The sequence below is a fragment of the Hemitrygon akajei genome, chromosome 5 (genome assembly GCF_048418815.1).
Source record: "Hemitrygon akajei chromosome 5, sHemAka1.3, whole genome shotgun sequence".
Lineage (NCBI taxonomy): Eukaryota > Metazoa > Chordata > Chondrichthyes > Myliobatiformes > Dasyatidae > Hemitrygon > Hemitrygon akajei.
In genome coordinates, this window is record NC_133128.1 from 67,683,506 (window position 1) to 67,703,815 (window position 20,310).

Consider the following 20,310-nt stretch of genomic DNA (forward strand, 5'->3'; position numbering starts at 1 on the left):
AGTATCCAACTCCTTCTAGCTTTCCTTTGCAAGGCCGTCACAAATATCTCTGAAAATTAGTGTCTCCAAATACGAGCACTTGTGACTGGTGGCCAGGTTATGAAACTAGATAGAAGACCATTTCTTAACTATGTACTTCGATGACAATAAACAAATATTAATGGAATCCGCACATTCTGTGTGCACGTTTGAACTGTCCAAATTGATTATGGTTCTGGAATAAAATAGGGTGGTCATTTTCAAAACAACTTTGCCTTTGGTGGTATTAAAATACAGCAACACTACTGTATATTGGTCATCATGAACACCAACTGATTGTGTACAAAACCACCCTTCTCATAGGAATGTACTTGTTGCTGATAGATCTTAAAAGCATCCCATTCTTTTCAAACCTGTTTTATTATTTTTTACTCTGTCTAAGGCAGATGACCTGTTTCAGACTTCTGACAAGTCAGTCAGAAGTTTGCCAGTCCGGGCCTATGATAAATCACCCATTGATTTTTCTTTCTTTCTGTGGTAAGGCACAAAGCCTTTGGTTGATGTCTGCTATTCCCCCCTTAATCCATTAGCACTACAGAAGTTTAATGGAATGCCACATGAATAGATGGGGTAATTAAATGAAATTCCATATAAATGTAAGAGTACACAGCTGTTTTTAGTTAACTATATATGTATTTACTCATAGAAGAACGGATTCTGTTGTTTCAGAATCAGTTATTGGAACTGAAAAAAATGATATTAGATTTCCATAAAACTGTCTTTTCCTTTTGGAAAACTGGATGGATTAAAACAAGTTACATTTGTAAACAAGAGAGAAAAAGCTTTTGAACTTCCAAGGATTTGAAATATGAAACCATATTAATGATAGTATTGTTGCATTTGGATCAACCGGTATTGTGCTCATATCCCCTTCATCATGTCTGCTGTCATTTAACTCCATAAAAACTAAAATATTCTTATCTATTTTCCAATACTATCCAAAGATTTATGATACTACAGTAAAGTATATGTTTACTGCCAAAGGAGAGCCTGAATTATATTACTACACTCTTGGATTATTGTTAAATCTGTATCATTGAATTTATACTCTACGTTGTCTACTGAAATAAATCTAATGAAAGCAAAAACTTTTCAAAATACAGAGGCCACTTTTACTTTGGTTTTAAAGCAACAGTATAAATCTATACTGTTACTTTTTTTCTGTTGCAATCTCATTGAATTATAAATATTTGCTACCATTGTTACAGAATGATTATTTTATAATATCTAGCATTCTATCATTTGCAGTCTGATAGCCAAATCTGTGCCATTCAAAAATATATAAAAGGGCTGTTTAGTTTATTTTCTTTACAGGCCTAAACTTGTTGATGTTTCAACTCATGCTTGGTTGAAGTTCCATTTGCAGGTGTATTTAAATATTGTCAAACAAATGATAACATTATCAATTTTTCCCTTATACAATTCATTTTATTTATATAGTCTTAGACTGGTTACAGTTCCTTTAACTCACAACACAACGCACAAGAAGATTTAAAAATATTGCTGCACTGAAATGCTTTGTGGGCAGTAGTGAGGAGCATCGATCTGCTTGTGTCTGAGAATGAAGTACAGAATCAATGCACACTCTGAATAAGCAGACGGGATTCACTGTGTTACATGGGTACCAAGCAGTTATGTTTGATGTTAACTGGTACATATTCAAATATACGCCGATGGGATGGCTTCTTTTGAGCATGTGTGGCTCAAATCAGTTTAGAGTTTTCAGGAGAGACTGCTGTGGTTATTTAGCTCTGTAGTTCACAAACTGTCTCTGAATAAAACGTCTGGGAGATTACACACATCCAACAGCTCTCTATCGAGTTTGTATTTTTTTTAATGCTAAAGGATATGTTAATCTTGCTTTTAATTTCTTTGATCGTTTATTGCTCTCCAATTTCATTTGTCTTTCAAGCCCAAAATCTCAGGCAATGTGATGGCCTACTGGGTTTAGAAGACTAGTGAAAGACTTTATCACAGCAGAATAGAGATCTAAAAGTTGAAAGAAGAAAAATAAACAAAGGTACATGACATTAAAATGTGTATAGTTACCAAAATCAGCCATAATATTCCAAACACAAGAAAATCTGCAGATGCTGGAAATCCAGGGACTGCCTGGCATGGTTTTCCCTCCTGCCACTCTCCACCATGCTGGCCAATGGTGTGGTGGCATCCGCACTGGACTTTGAGGTGAGTAGTCCCAGGTTCAAATCCAGCTGCCACCTTGCACGCTTTCCATCTGTGCTGGGTTGAGCATCGAGCTAGCAACTTGGCCTCATAACAGTCCTGATGAAGGGTCTCAGCCCGAAACATTGATGGTTTACTCTTTTCCATAGATGCTGCCCGGCCTGCTGAGTTCCTCCACCATTCTGAGTGTGCTGCCATAATATTCCAAAACCATGTCCTGTTATGAAAATCACCGTGGTGGAGGATCGTTGTTCTTCTCCACGACTTGTGGGGCATCAGGCAGCAACCTTGCTTTTTCTTTAGCATTTGTCAGATTTTTTTTAAGGAGGCTGAGTTGCTAGCTTGATGCTGAACCCAGCATGGAAGGAAAGTGTGCAAGGAGCCGGCAGGATTCAAACCTGGGACCGGGACTGAAGTCCGGTGCAGATGCCTCTACACCGTTGGCTGGCACGACGGAGAATGGTAGAAGGAAAAACACTGCCAGAAATGGCGTGGTTCTGCTGAAGGAAAATGTTTAATTTCACAACTGAATGACAGGGCCGACACAGAGTCTTTGATTTTTTTTCAAACACTTTGTGTTCATGACTTGAGAGACTGATGCTGATTCTGGTAGGGAAAACCAAAAGTGGAAAAGAATTCCAACTCCTAACAGTGACATCTTTCACCTTGAGATGCACAAATAATGCAGGAAACATGACTAAAAAAATAAAGGAATCATCTGAGTTTACAGTAGGTCACAAGGGGTCACAAGCCGACAAGTCAGTTCAATGAAAAGTCTAGACCTAGTGTGATCAAAGACGTTTGTTTTCCGGCAAACAAAACATAAAGGTCACCTTGGAATATTCAATTACAGCACTTAAGATGGAGTTTTTGAGCATGCAGATCAGAATTCCCAGTTGTAAACAATGACATTTCAGCATCTGCTATGGCAGTGAGATGGGGCACAATGGAGGCAGCAGACAGGATGCCACAAAGGATTGTATGTTGCTCTTGTATGCCACAGGGGCATCTTCACATTCTCACCGCATGAGAAGTGATGAGGCAGAGTAAAAGGCTGTGCGGTCTGCTAACTAAGCTGTCAGTCTGCTGCTACAGGCTCTGTAGCTAAGGACTTCTCTTTTGCTCCCACAAGACCATAAGACCAGAAGACATAGAAGCAGAAGTAGACCATTTGGCCCATCCAGCCTGATCTACTGTTCTATCATAGTTGACATATTATCCCTCCCAATTCCATTCTCCTGCTTTCTCCCCGTAATCTTTGACACCTCGATGATTTGACCTCCACAGCCGTCTGTGGCAATAAATTTCACAAATTCACTATGCTCTGGCTAAAGAAATTCCTCCTCATATCTGTTATAAATGGATAACCCTCTACTGAGTCTATGACCTCTGGCCCTGGACTTATCCACTATAGGAAACATCCTCTCCAAATCCACTTTATCTGAACTTTTCAATATTCAACAGGTGGTAACGAAATCCCCCCTCATTCTCCCAACTGCAACAAGTACAGGCTCAGAGCTATCAAACACTCCTCACATGTTTACACTTTCATTCCCGGAATCATTCTCGTGACCCTCCTCTGGACCTTCTGCAATGCCAGTGCATCTTTTCTGAGATAAGGGGCCCAAAACCACTCACAATATTGCAAGTCTGATCTGACCAATGTCTTATAAAACCTCAGCATTACATCCTTGCTTTTATATTTTCACCCTCTCAAAATAAATGCTAACATTGTAATTGCCTTCCTTCCCACTGACTGAACTGACAAGTTAACCTTTAGGGAATCCTGCACAAAGACTCCCAAGTTCCTTTGCACCCCTGAATTCTGAATTTTCTACCAGTTTATGCTTTTATTCCTTCTACCAAAGTGCATGACCATACACTTCTCTATGCTACATTTCATCTGCCACTTATTTGCCCCTTCTCCCAATCTGTCTAAGGCCTCCTGCAGAGTCTCTGCTTTCTCAACACAACCTGCTCCTCCACCTATCTTTGCATTGTCCATAAACTTGGCCACAAAGCCATGAATTCTGTCATCCAAATCATTGCCATATAACTTGGAAAGAAGTGGCCCCAACTCCAACCCCTGAGAGCACCACTAGTCTCCAGCAGCTGTGCTACAAAGGTCCCCTTTATTCCCACTCTTTGCCTCCTGCCAGTCAGTCAACATTCTATCCATGCTAGTATCTTTCCTGTAATGCCCTAGACTCTTATCTTGTTCAACAGCCTCACATGTGGCACCTTGTCAAAGGCTGTCTGAAAATCCAAGTGAGCAACATCCTCTGACTCTCCTTTGTCTATCCTGCCTGCTATTTCCTCAACGAATTCCAATAGATTTGTCAGGCAAGATCTCCCTTTTCGGAAATCATGCTGACTTTGGCCTATTTTATCATGCGCCTGCAATTAATCTGAAATCTCATCCTTAATAATGAACTTCAACATCTTCCCAACCACAGAAGTAAAGCTAACTGGACCATAATTTCCTTTTTTTCTGCCTCCCTCCATTCTTAAAGAGTGGAGTGACATTTCCAGTTATCCAGAACTTTGGAACTATTCCCCGAATCTAGTGATTCTTAAAAGATTATCACTAAATCCTCTACAATTTCTTTAGCTATGTCTTTCAAAACCCTGGGGTGGAGTCCATCTGCACCAAGTGACCTATCTACCTTCAGACTATTCAGCTTCCCAAACACCTTCTTCTTAGTAATAACAACTATACTCATTTTTGCTCCCTGACACTCTCAAATTTCTGACATACTACAACAGTCTTCCACAGTGAAGGCTGAGACAAAATTCTTATTCAGTTTGTCCACCAATTACTAGCCCTCCAGCATCATTTTTCAGCAGTTCAGTATCCACTCTTGCCTCTCTTTTACTCTTTATACATTTCCAAAAAAACTTTTGATAGCCTCTTTTATTGTATCGCCTAGCCTTCATATTTCATCTTTTCTCTCTTGGCTTTTTTACTTGGCCTCTTTACTTGCTCTTTATTGGTTTTGAAATGGTTCCCAATCATCTAACTTCCCACGAATATTTTCTATATTATATGCTCTCTCCTTTACTTTCTGCTGTCTTTGACTTCCCTTGTCAGCCACCCTTTAGAATACTTCTTTTGTCTTTAGGATGTATCTATCCTGCACCTCTTGAATTGCCCCCAGACACTCCAACCATTGTTGTTCTGTCATCATCCCTGCTAGTGTCCCATTCCAATCAACATTTGCTTCATACACAACACCCAATACAGAATTGCCTTTCCCCTAGTGGGTTCAACCACAAGCTGCTCTAGAAAGCCATCTCAAAGCATCCTACAAATTTCCTCTCCTGGGATCTAGTACCAAGCTAATTCTCTCTACCTACCTGCATATTGAAATCCCCCATGACTATTGCCCTTTTTACATGCCTTTTCTATCTCCCATTATAATACATTACCTACATCCTGGCTACTGTTCGGAGGCCTGTATATAACTCCCATCAGGGTCTTTTTACCCTTGCAGTTTCTTAACTCTACCCACAAGGATTCTACAACTGCCAAACCTGCGTCACCTCTTTCTAAGAATTTAATTTCACATTTTAACCAAAGAGCAACCCCGCACCATCTGTCTACCTGCTTGTCCTTTTGATACAACGTATATCCTTGAGTGTTAAGCTCCCAATTATAATCTTCTTTCAGCCAAGCCCAAAATATTGTAACCTGTCAATCTAACTGTGCTACAAGATCATCCTTATTCCGTATACTGTGTGCATTCAAATATAATATCTTCAGTCCTGTATTCATCACCCATTTTGACTTTGCCCCCATGTTACACTCAACTCTTCCCACAGATTGCAATTTCGCCCTATCATTTTTCTGTCCTTCCTCATGGTCACACTACACAATGCATCTATTTGTATACCAACTGCCCAATCCTCAGCCCTATCACTCCGGTTCCCACTCCTTGTCAAGTTAGTTTAACCCCTCCCCACCAATTCTAGCAAACTTGCCCACAAGGATATTATTCCCCCTCAGGTTCAGGTGTAGTGGCAATAGCAAACCAAATCAAAACAATTGCTGCCAGCCTGCGACCACAATGGAGTTGTTATACTTCCATGACGCAACACTGCCCCCCACTACAATTATTGCTCCAAAAGTTGAATCCTCTATTCAATCCTTTATTAGCAATGAGCAAACATAGAATCCTGAATGAAGCCTTATCTAAGCGGTCAGCAAAAAATATGACCTCCACCAGTCCCAAGCTGCAATCTGCCTTGAAATAAGCAAGAATACGTAACTTATTCCCTTCACTTTTGCCACACCCCCACTCATGAAACTAATTACAATAATAAACATAATAAATATACAACACAGAATATAATGTAGATAAAGAACAGATACATGGCTCCTACATTCCAGACCACCAATTATTATACTAGAGTAATTACAACTACATGCTACCAAGACACAGGAGACATGAAACCTCAATATTTACACAAATGTCCTCTTTTGGGAAGCAAACTCTTCTGGATTGTCATCCTCTCCTGACAAACCAGGCTGCACAACTTGACTGCACTCAGGAAAATCTGTCTTGAATTGCTGTTGCCAAAGCTCATTTAAGTGCAAAACTTAAGTCCCATTAACTGTCAGCTCTTGCCGAACATAAACTCTTCCACTACCGCAGTCTCCTTTCAAATGTCCATTAACAGTCCAGCCCAGCATTGTTCTGGTTGCATAGAGTCCATCATTAACACTGTGAATCTGGCTCCAGTGCCTTAGACACATTCAGCCCTATCAGTAGCTCAATTTCCAGCAAATAAATGTGCATCAGGTGAAACATTCCTGAGGTTCTTCCTGATAAGGAGTGTTCCCTTTGTGGAGAGGTGTACATTCCGGTGTATAGATGTTAGGCAGTTCACAATAGTTTTCACTGTCTAAGACGGCCACCTCCAATCCTGAAATGATGTAGTTCCTCACAACATTCTCTTGACCCATGGTGTGTCAGAGAATGTGTGCTCTCAGGCTGAGCTTGTTCAAGAGGCTTTCTATGCAGAACACTGCTGTTCTTCCTTGATCTAGGAAAGCAGAAGTAACCACTGTCTTGTAACCCTTCCAAGACCTTGTCTGAACTGGAATTATAAGAAGTTTACAGCTCCTGTAAGACCATTCGATACCAGGGCAGTGCTTGCTGCAGTGTTTGCTTCACTCTTGGCTTGTTTCAAATCTGCAACCTTTTCTTCAGCTCTGGGCTTGGTTTCAGCTTCACTTTCCACATTAGCCGTGGTAATGGTAAAGAGGCATTCGTTAGCTTGTGATCCCGTTTTGTTCATGACTTTATTTACTACCAGTGATGTAGCATTGTATTTTTCCCTAAACACTGGGTGTGTAGCAATCTCTACCTGCCTTTCAATAAAATCAACAATGGCATTGAAAATAATCTTACAGCTGTGCCTTCCTTGCAGTTTATACACCGCTGGTCTCCATTTTTCCCGAAATTCTTTGGGCAATTTATTTATGACAACCTTAGTATTAGCAGGTGTATTCAACTCACACATGTCCTGCATTGCAACAGACTCTAAGAAAAAAACTGTAATCTTGAAGAGCTTCCCCATTTTCTCATTTGATATGTGGCCAAGAAAGAGCTTTTTGCCATGTAGCCTACAGCAATTTTGTGCTCATCACCAAAATGTTCTCGTAGTAAAGCTTGAGCCTTTAGGTATCCTTGCTCCAGGCCAGCAATCTGGCAACTTTTGCCAAGCTCTCTAGGGTAACCTCTAGTGAACTATTCAAGAAAATAGAGAGGGTCACCATAATCCTCAGCCTTGCTTTCAATAGTATTTTTGAAACCCTTCATAAATGAATGATATTCCAATGGAACACCATGAAAGATTTGAATCTCTCCCTCTTAGGCAGAGATGCACTGCATTGTTGTTGCATCACTATGTTTGTTATTTCCTTTCGCATCCTTGTGGCCTCCAGCGTGACATTTAGGCCTTATCATCTGAAACACAAGTGTCACCATACCGTAAATCAATGTCCTCAGAAGTACCTTGTGCTATTGGATATGGCTATTGGATATTGGATAGACTGAGAGTGAACACACTGAACTACCTGCTGGGGTTCAAAATCATGGCTCAGACTTCTGTTCCTCAAAGGTATCCACATTGACATTGAGTATGCTGGATTTCCTTTGTTCCACGGTCAACAAAGGAACTCTCACCAGAGAACTGTCCTTTCTGGAGCATGCTTAGCACCCACAGCTCTTGAAGCCATTAGCACTTTAACTCTGGCCATCTTAGCTGCAATTTCTTCCTGCAACTTAAGCTCCTCCATCTTTCTTTGAAGTTTCTCTTCCATTTCTTCTTGGTTTTTTCAAAGCTCTTCCTAATTTCTTCTAAGCTGTTCTATATTTTCTTCCAAAACACATTTATCCCTCAACACCTGTTGTCTTGCATAAAACTCAGCTAAATCACCTTCCATTCTAATGCATGTGGATGAGGTATCAGACGCACGAGTCATTCTGCTAGCAATAGAATGTGCTGCAATATGTTTGACACACTGTCTTTACACATACGTAATCCTTTAACTCATCACCTTTATACATAGTAACAGCCTGTTCTTTGGCTTTGTAAGTAATTTTACTTCCTCCAACAAATTGACCTTCAAAACCACACATTTGTTTAATTTTTCCTCTTAGGCTTCAAGGTCGCTGCTTCTAGCTGGACTCATGTTGTTTTTCAAATGCACAAACCAGACAGAACAACAGCTAATTCAATTCAGGTTTTCAACAATGGAAGCAATTCAGCAATGGTACCAAGAGGCCACATACTGTTTTTCAGTCTAACCCAGTTGGTCATGGCAATAATGAACATTCAAAACTGAGTTTCGAACCTAAACACACCGCATGAATCAAGAAAAGGTCTTTACTTGCCACAAACTGCTCCAGGCTGTGGTGCTCCTAATTTCACGGACAGATCCGAATGCTTAGTGCTCTTTTGGTATAACTGATGAAAACTTTTGCTGACAGAAATGTAGTGGCAATACCAAACCAAAACCAAAACAGAATAACTGACGCTAGCCTGCAACCACTATGGAGTTGTTATCCTTGCATGACCCACACCCCCGCTCCAAAAGTTGAATCCTTTATTCAATCCTTTATTAGCAATTAGCAAACATAGAATGTCGAAGTGATGAAACATAAATGTACCTAAATGTAAGCTAAGCAATATTCAACATTATCTCAGTGGTCATCTGGGAAGCAAAATACCATCTTGGTGCCTTTTTCACATTCACATCCTGTCTGCTCCTCAAACAATGGAAGCCCCTATCGTTGCTGTACTTCCCTCCTCCCCCGTCCTTTCTGAGCCACAGAGCCAGCGTCAGCGCCAGAGACCAATTTGAGTGGCTTGCCCCATTAGGTCATGTTCCCCTACAACAGTATCCAAAGCAGTGTACTTGTTATTGAGGGGAACAGACACAGGGATACTCTGCACTGGCTGTCTGTTTCCTTTCCCTCTCCTGATAGTCAACCAAGTGCCTGCCTCCTGCAACTTAGGGGTGACTACCTCCCTGTAGTTCCTATCTATCACCTCCTCATTCTCCTGTTAGAGCTGAAGGTCATCAAGCTACAGCTCCAGTTAGACTGTGGTGCTTTGATGTCAGGGTAAGTGGCGGGACAATGGCAACTCAGTGCAGCGTCAGATGTGTGTGAGGAGAGAGCTTAATGATCAAGGTGCATCATCTGACCTAGACGTAAACTTATTCCTGCATTTCCTTCTGGCCATTACACCCAAGGCCACTGAGCACATGCTGGTTTTATTCTGTGTGTCACAAGCATATAGATTATGCATCAGTGCATGGACCAACGGGTTAAAAAATTATACTGGGTCACAATGGGATTCGATGCAAAATATTGACTGTCTATATCCCTCCTCAGTTGCTGCCTGACCTACTGAGTTTCACCAGCAGTCTTTTTCTCTCTCTGTTCCAGATTCCATCATCTGCAGCCTTTTGTGTGTGAAGAACTATATTGTCTGGGTTGGATGGTTTTGGGTGTTAAGTGTTAAGCTTGGGGGTGGTGAAAAGAATGAGTATCGAAGAAGGCAACAGCTGGTGCAGCAAAAGAGATTCAAGAGTCCTGATGAAGGGTCTCGGCCCAAAATGTTGACTTTTTATTCTCTGCCATTAATGCTGCCTGACCTGCTGAGTTCCTCCAGCATGTTGTGTGTGTTACTGTGGAATTCCAGCAACTGCAGAATCACATGTATTTTTGCAGTAACTGTGCTGTCGTGACTGGAGACGAAAAGTGGAAGGGAATAGAAGTATATGTCAAGTGAGCAGAGAGGAAGATAGTTGCAGATAAAAGCAGCTCAAGTCATATCATGTGTATATTTAATGCTGGTGCCAAGCACATGTTACAGCCATACATATGATAGGGGATTCCATTTGTTTGGCCTCCACTGAATGCCATTGAGGGTTATTTCAATAACTTTCCAACAACTGGCCAAAGTGGAGGAGATGAGACCTTGTAACTTGCTGACTTCCCTTCAGTGCCTCCAGAGCACTATCCAAAAAACTTAGCAGTCCTGCAGTATTCGTTCAGCTTCTCTTTTGAAGCAGAAACTTGTAGAACAGCACCAGTTGCTGCCCCCTTTTAAAAAGTACCCCAAATCCCACCTCCTCCATGGAGATCTGTCAATAGCCAGATAAGTCTTCCATCCAGGACACTGATTATATGCAAATGAGAATACTGATTGGATGCCATAGCCATTCCCTTCACAATGATTTTGTGCATCATTCACATATCCTCCAGTCTTCACTGACATGCAAGTTCAGTGGGGCTTTGCTGAGTGCTCCTCCTTCATTTCCTGAGAAACACTTGAGTAAAGTATCATAATATGCTGGGTCAATCATGCAAAAGCTGCACCATCTCAGATTTCTACTCCTGAAGATACCTCACACCCTTAGGACTCACGTTAATCTTAGACTATTAGTTCACCTTTCGTCTGTCTATGCCCTGCTTCAAGCTGTTGCAGAAGATAGAAATATCAAGACTTGACTTGAGATTTCACAAGAAGCGACAAATGGAGCTGCTAGGTTTATTTATGGCCATATGACCAAGTACTGGAGAGACAGAGCAGAACACATGATACACGTCAACTTAATGAAATTGTACCGTAGGAACCAAATGTAGCAAGTGTAGAAAGTTTCTGGCTCAGTGGTATGAGGGTTGGAGTAAGGGCTATGTGTCCACTGGGTGTCAACACTAAGCACATTAAAGTTGCTTATTATTCATTTTTGTTTAAAGTGCCCTTTCAAACATTATCAAATTAAAATTCCTGTGCATGCTTCTGTTTTTGAAATGCAAGTGCCTGCCTCTCTTTCAATTATCCCATAGTTCTTTCCACTATGTCCTGAAGTTCCTGCATCTAGTAAGATATTCTGGTTTCCCAGCAGCTTGTTCCTTCATATACCTTCTCCCTGAAATAGCACCAACACATTGAACCACTCTTAAAATGAAGAAATTATGTTAGATTACACCCCCAAATGATCAATTTGTCTGACAATGTTTGGATAAACACGTTGACAACCTGGTCCCAACATACCAATGCAGCTATAAAGAAGCCAAGACAGTGGCTAGATTTCATTTGTATTTTGAAGAGATTTGGGTCATCACCTAAAACACTCAAAAACCTCCATAGAAGTACCGTCTAACTGGCTGCATCACCACCTGGTATGGGTGGTGGTGGGTGGGGGGGGAGGGGACGTGTGTGCTACTACACAGGATCACAGCAAACTGCAGAGAGTGGTAAAATTAGTCAGTTCCATCATGGATTCTAGCCTCCTTAATATCTTCAAGGAGCAGTGCTTCAGAAGGGTGGCTGTAGTGAACTACATATACCTGTCTGGACACGCTGCCCCGCTGACTGCTCCTGTGGGTCCTCCCACAGACCCCGGTATAAAGGCGATTGGAGGCACAGCCCTGGCCTCAGTCTCCAGGATGTTGTGTGGTGGTCATTTGCTGCTTGGACTTTCTTCCAGCCAATAAAAGCTTTTATCTTGCCTCACGTCTCCGAGAGTTATTGATGGTGCATCAGTGGCATCCATTATTAAGGACCCCCACCACCCAGAACATGCCCCCTTCTTATTGTTGAGGTACAGAAGCCTAAAGGCACTCACGCAGTGATTCAGGAACAGCTTCTTCCCCTCTGCTGTTCGATTTCTAAATGGACATTGGACCAATGAAAACTACCTCACTACTTTTTTAAAATTTCTGTTTTTGCACTACTTATTTTAACTTAACAATTTAATTTACAGTTATACATCTTGGCCCGAAACTGTACTCTTTTCTGTAGTTGTTGCCCGGCCTGCTGAGTTCCTCCAGCATTTTGTGTGTGTTGTTATACCTATACTTAGTGTAATTCAGTTTTTTAATAATTATCATATACTGCATTGTATTGCTGCCGCAAAGTTAACAAATTTCACGACATATACCAGTGATATTAAACCTGTTTCTGATTCCGATTCTGACAATTTGACATCTAAGTAAGCAGTGCACAGTCTGAGCTATCACCCAACTAATATCTTATTAGCTACATTACTAAATGAAAGTGGTTGAAATATCAAGAGCATCATTACTACAGGAAAGATAAATAATCATTCCTGTTCATGCTTAATGTTAAACCCACCTTGTCTTTTTATCTACACAAGGTGTTGATTCTAATTTATTTTTAAAATCATTATTTTTGTACTCTACAAGCACATAAAATAGTTATCAGTCAATACTGTCCAGTTCCATTTCAGACATTTGCCTCCAGTTGCATCTGTTATTGTGCCGCAGAGTTCCTCTGGGCTGACCTCTAGCTCTTTTCTTGTTTTGAATATACCTAATGTACATCTCACCTGAAAACGGGGGAAGGCACGAGTCCTATTACATTTCATTCTGGTCTCAGTGTGGAGATACAGCACTGTGTTAATAACCAGGGCCACAGACAGGATTCTCGTTTCCCAGCAGCTTGTTCCTTAATTTACCTTCTCCCTGAAATAGCACCAACACATTGAACCGCTCTTAAAATCAAGAAATTATGGCAGCTGTTAGATTATCCATTTGTCTGAATTATTCTGTTGCTATGGTAAATCATTACCTATGCATTAATAGCTGGAAGTCTTTCTATATGAAATGGGGTTAATGTCAGGCAGCTTTATAGTTGTGTATGTCACATCAAGGCGGCCTCCCATTTGAAGAGACCTCACACCAAACAGAACACTATGTCTCAGGTGCATATATAAATCCCATGAGAATATTTCAAGGAAGTGCAGTATTGTGTCTTGTGTGACCTGGTTAACATTTATCAACCCCCCCCCCCCACCCCCGCCAACCACTATTGGTAAAAAAATTTACCTCATTAACACACTGTTGCTTTTAGTTCTCAGGCTCTGTGCTTGCGACATCACAACAAAAAAAAATTAAAGATTCAAAATGACTTTATTAGCAGTAAATTATTTTGGGGAGGTCACAAAGGAGACAATATAAAAGTAGGCCCCCAGGTGCAGACAGCAGTGGTTTTAAACTCCATGAATGGCAGAAGGTTAGATAAATGATTAATAAGAGAATAAACTTTCTGTGAAGCTTTCAGCTTGTTTGGCTTCAATTCAAGTCAGGTGAGATACAATTGATTACAAATTAAGATAACTAGGACAAATGAGTTTAAGTTGCCTATAGAGTTTGAAAAACAATTAAAAGACAAAGAACAAACCAAGTAAGCCACCGCTGAATGAGGAACTGTCGTCTTGAGAAATAGGCTCAAATGTGGCAACCTCTCGTGAAGAGTGGGATATTTCAATCGCAGCTCAGAGCAGAATTTTTTGTACTTCATGGCCCAATGGAGTTGCTACAGTTATAATCAGTAACTCCAGGTGTGAGGGCTGGACAACATATTAGCATTCAGTGACATTCAGCCCTTGTATTGGAATGTCAACATTTACATGAATAAAGAATGAAATCCTGGACAAGGTCATGAACATATTAAGCAATGCCTCAGTTCCTGTTGTGGAAAGGGGTAGGATCTTTCAAGTAAAGCTAGGCCCAGAAGTAATGTTCTTGCTGAAACTGCATCAAAGCAGTGTCACGTGGAAGTAGCCTCAGATGTGAAACTTTCACTGAGTTGGTCACACCCAGAGGGCAGGTTTTAGGTAGTAGATGAGGGACTACCAGGACAAGTAGCAGAAGTAAGTAGTCAGTGTAGGGTTTCCCTGTGGCCATTCCCCTCAGCAACATGTATACGCCTTTGGATACTGCAGGGGAGTTGACCTACCAGATCACAGCAGCAGTGGACAGGCCAGCGACACTGTGGCAGGCTCTGAGGCTCTGCAGGGAAGGGTAAAGTCAGGCAGAGCGATAGAGATAGGAAACTTGGTAGTTAGGGGGAAGGGTAGGAGATTCTTCAGCCCGAAACATCGACAATACTCTTTTCCATAGATGCTGCCGGGCCTGCTGAGTTCCTCCGGCATTTTGTATGTGTTGACCAAAATGGTGTGTTGTCTCCTGGGTGCTAGTGTCCAGGATGTCTCGGAACAGCTGCAGAATATTCTCAGTGAGAGTGAGCAGCCAGAGGGTGTGGTGCACATTGGAATGAATGACATAGGTAGAAATGGAGAAGAGGTCCTGCACAGAGAGTATAGGGAGTGAAGAAATAAGCTGAAGAGCAGGTCCTCCAAAGTAGTCATCTCTGGATTACACCCAGTGCCACGTGCTAGTCAGGGCAGGAATACGATGATGGTATAGATGAATGAGCTGAGAAACTGTTGCAGTGGGCAGGGTTTCAGGTTCCTGGATTATTGGAACCTCTTCTGGGGTGGGGGCAACCTGTACAAGAGGGAATCAATATCCTGGCCAGGAGCTTCACTAGTGCTACTTGGAAGGGTTTAAGCTAGTTGTGAGGGATGCAAAGGAAGGTGGATATCAGACCAATAAAAAGAGGCAGGAACAAAGTAATAGATACGATAAGATAGAGTGATTGAAGTGTGTGTATTTTCATGCTAGGAGTATTTTGGGAAAAGTGATGAACTTAGAGCGTGGATCAGTACACAGAACTGTGATGTTGTGGCTGTTACAGAGACTTGGTTGAGAGAGGCAGAGGAATGAGTGCTTAAAGTCCCAGAGTTTTGATATTTTAGCAAAAATAGAGAGGAAGGTAAAGGGGGGGAGAGTTTTCACTACTAATCAAGGACAATATCACAGCTACATTCAGAGGGGACATAATGGAGGGCTCGGCTTCTGTGTCTATATAAGGCCATAAGACCATAAAATACAAGAGCAGAACTAGACCATTTGGCCCATAGAGTCTGCTCTGCCATTTCATCATGGCTGATCCATTTTTTCTCTCCTGCCTTCTCCCTATATCTCTTCATGCCCTGACCAATCAAGAATTTATCAACCTCTGCCTTAACTATACATAAAGACATGGCCTCCACAGCTGTCTGTGGTGAAGAATGCAAAGATTCACCACTCTTTGGCTGAAGAAACCTCTCTTCGTCTCCATTCTAAAATGACGCCCCTCTATTCTGAGGCTGTGTCTTCTGGTTTTAGACTCTCCACATCCTTTCTTCATTTGATTTTACCATTTGATAGGTTTCAATGAGTCATTCCTCATTCTTCTGAATTTCAGTGAGTACAGGCCCAGAGCCATCAAATGTTCTTCATATGACAAGCCATTCAATCCTGGAATCATTTTCGTGAACCCCCTTTGAACTCTCTCCAGTTTCAGCACATCCTTTCTCAGATAAGGGGCCCAAAACCGCTCACAATTTTCCAAGTGAGGCCTCACCAATACTTTATAAGGTTTCATCATTACATCCTTACTTTTATATTCTAATCCTCTTGAAATGAGTGCTAACACTGCATTTGCCTTCCTCACCATAGACAAACTGCAAAATAACCTTTAGGGAATCCTGCACAAAGACTCCCTTGTCCCTTTGCACTTCAGTTTTTTGTATTTTCTCTCTATTTACTTTCTACCAAAGTGCATGACTGTACACTTCACGATGCTGTGTTCCATCTGCCATTTCTTTGCCCATTCTTGTAAGCTGCCTAAGTCCTTTTGTAGCATCTCTACTTCTTCAAAACTACCTGCTCCTCCACCTATCTTCATATTGTCTACAAACTTTGCAATAAAGCTATCAATTCCAAATCATTGATATATAATGTAAAGAGAAACAGTCCCACCACAGATCCCCGTGGAACACCACTAGTCATCAGCAACCAACCAGAAAAAGTTCTCTTTATTCCCACTCTTTGCCTCCTGCCAATCAGCCAATCCTCGATCCATACTAGTACCTTTCCAGTAATACCATGGGCTCTTAACTTGTTAAGCAGCCTCATGTGAGCACCATACCAAAGGCCTTCTGAAGATCCAAGTACACAATCTCAACTAACTCTCCTTTGTCTAATCTGTTAGTTATTTCTTCAAAGAATTCCAACAGATTTGTCAGATAAGATTTTCCCTTAAGTAAACCATGCTGACTTTGGCCTATTTTATCATGTGCTTCCAAGCACCCCAAACCACATCCTTAACAACCGACTCCAACATCTTCCAACCACCGAGGTCAGACTAACTGGCCTATAACTTCCTTTCTTCTGCCTCTCTCCCTTTTGAAGAGTGGAGTGTCATTTGCAATTTTACAGTCCTTTGGAATCATGCCAAAATCCACTGATTCTTGAAAGATCTTTACTAATGCCTCCGCAATCTCTTCAGCCATCCCTTTTAGAACCCTGGGATGTACACCATCTGGTCCAGGTGACTTCTCTGCCTTCAGACCTTTCAGTTTTCCAAGAATCTTCTGTCTGGTTATGGTAACTTCACACAATTCATGACCCCTGGCACCTGGAACTTCCACCATACAACTAGCATCTTCTGCAGTGAAAACTGATCCAAAATACTCGTCCATTTCATCCGTCATTTCATGGCCGCCCATTACTACATCTCCAGCATTGTTTTCCAGCGGTCTGATATCCACTCTCTTCTCTCTTTTACACTTAACGTATCTGCAAAAACTTCTGGTGTCTTCTTTAATGTTATTGGCAAGCTTACTTTTGATTTCCATCTTTACCTTTTTAATGACTTTTTTAGTTGCCTTCAGTTGGAGTTTAAAACCTTTGCAATCTTCTAACTTCCCACTAACTGTTGCTCTATTATATGCCCCCTCTGGCTTTTATGTTGGCTTTGAGTATGGGTAGAATTCAAACATAGGGAGGGTGCAATCATTCCAATGGGATTGTGCTACAGACTCTTTAATAGCCGAGGACACCGAGGAACAGATATGCAGGCAGAATAAGGAAAGGTGCAAAATCAAAGGGTTGTTGACAAGGGGGACTTCAACATCCCTAGTATAAATTGGGACCTTCATAGTGCAAGTAATTTCAAGCTGGCAGAATTTGTTAGCGCATCCAGGTTTGCTTAAATCAATATATTGGTAGTTGAACAGGAGGAGGGGCTGTGCTGGATTTGGCATTGGGTAATGAGCCTAGTCAGGTGACCGACCTTTCAGTGGGTGAGCAGTGACACAAGTCCTTAAGTTTTAAAATAGCTATAGATAAGCATACGCATGGAGCTTGTGGAAGAATACTAAACTGGAGCAGGGCAAATTAAGAGAGTGTTAGGCAGGAATTTGTGAGAGTTAATTGGGAATAACTGTTTTTGGGCAAGTTCACATCTGACATGTGTAGGGTGTTTAAAGATCAACTGCATAGAATACAAGACAGTTAGATGGAAGGACAAGGATGGGAAAGTAAGAGAATTTTGGATGTCAAGGAAGGAGATTAATTTAGTTAAGAATTAAAAGGAAAAGTTTGTAAAGCTCAGGAAGCTGGAATACATAGAAAATAGAATAGTACAGCACATTACAGGCCCTTCGGCCCACAATGTTGTGCCAACCCTCAAACCCAGCCTCACATATAACCCCCCACTTAAATTCCTCCACATACCTGTCTAGTAGTCTCTTAAACTTCACTAGTGTATCTGCCTCCACCACTGACTCAGGCAGTGCATTCCATGCACCAACCACTCTCTGAGTGAAAAACCTTCCTTTAATATCCCCCTTGAACTTCCCTCCCCTTACCTTAAAGCCATGTCCTCTTGTACTGAGCAGTGGTGCCCTGGGGAAGAGGCGCTGGCTGTCCACTCTGTCTATTCCTCTTAATATCAAAAAGGACCCTGAAGGATTATAAAAAAGCTAGGAAATAACTCAAGGTTGGAATTAGGAAAGCTGGACAGGGCTAAGAAAAGTCTTTGGGAAGTAGAATTAAAGAGAATCCCAAGGTGTTCAATATAAACAGTTGGAGCAAGAGGTTAACTAGGGAGAGGGTGGAACCAAACAAAGATAAAGAGGGGAACATTTGCTTGTATGCAAAGGATGTGTGTGAGGTCCTTAATGAGTACTTTACATCAGTATTTACCAAGGAGAAGGACTTGAAGGATAAGGAGATCAGTGCTAAGAGTATTAATATGCTAGGCCATTTTGAAATAAAGGAGGAGGAAGTGTTGGGTGTCCTAAAGAACATTGTGGGTAAGTCCCCCAGGCCTGATGGGAGGTGACTGATGTTATTGAGAGAGAGGATTTGACCAATATCTTGGTGTCCTTTCTAGCCACATATGTGGTCACAGAGGCCTAGTGAGTAGCCAATGTTGTTCCATTGTTCAAGAAGGGATCCAGGGATAATCCTGGAAACTATGGACCAGTGAGTCTCACATCAATAGTAGGGAAACTATGCTGGAGAGAATTCTTAGTGGTAGGATAGGATTTATGAGCATTTGGAGAATCGTGGCCTATTTAGGGAGAGTCAGCATGGCTTTGTGCAGGGCAAGTCGTGTCTTACTAACTTGGTTGAGTTTTTTGATAAGAGTGATTGATAAGAGAGAGCTGTAGATGCTGTCTACGTGGTTTTAGTAAAACATTTGAAAAAGTCCCTCATCAGAGGCTCATCCAGACAATTAAAATGCATAGGATCAATGGTGAATTGGCCATTTGGATTCAGAACTAGCTTGTGCATAGAAGGTTGAGGGTGGTGGTTGAAGGGATTTCTTATAGCTGGAGGTCTGTAATTAGTGGTGTTGTACAGGGATCTGTACTGGGACCTCTGCTATTTGTGATGTGTATAAATGACCTGAATGAAAATGTAGGTGGGTGGGCTAGAAAGTTTTCAGATGATACGAAGATGGGTGGTGTTGTGGATAGCATAGATGACTGGCAAAGAATACAGTGGGATATAGATCATTTGCAGATATGGTGGAGAAATGGCAGATGGAGTTTAACCTTGGTCGGTCAAATTTAAAGATCCTTAACAGTACTGAGGAGCAGAGGGATCTTGGGTTCCAAGTTCACAGCTCCTATCTCCACTGTATCTATCCTTTCACTATTGTGAAGACAAGTTGCATGTTATGTAATTTACCTTTGTTTAATTCTTTAAAAGTGCCTTGAAGTTATTTAACCTTTTATATTTGAAAATGCATTCCGTTACTTTGTGATTATGTTTTTATTAAAAAATTGAACACATCTGAGTGCCAAGGAAATTCAGAGGAACTCACAGTCCTGGACAACTTTGACAGGTGATAATGTTCAAGGATGTGTCTTCCTCAGCTACAAAGTTTATTTTTGCCCCATGCATTTTTTTGAATGTGGCTGCACCATTCACACCCATCACATGGTGGCGTTACATTGCACAAGGGCCCATTATTATGAAAGTCCTCATCGTTTTAGATCCGAATGGACTAAACCAGTATGTTAACATCAATGACAGTAAGTGGACAGTAAGCAAGACAGTAAGTGGAATATACAGTACTGTATGTTTGTGTCAAGTATCGATACAATGAGGTATCTCAATTCATTTGGTAGCACTTGACCTCTGCCAAATCCAAAACATTTTGAATGTGAGTTATGTCCAAAACTAGAGAAGGTAATCAAGCCAAATATATTGAGAAGTGCTGTATTGTTCAAGATGCTTCTTTTTGAACTGGTTGCTCAAGTAACCTTTTAACTCTCTGCTCAGCTGTGAATAAAAATGTCCTTGTCATCCTTTTTCCTTTGACCAAGGCAACTAAAATAAGTTGATCAAATTTTGC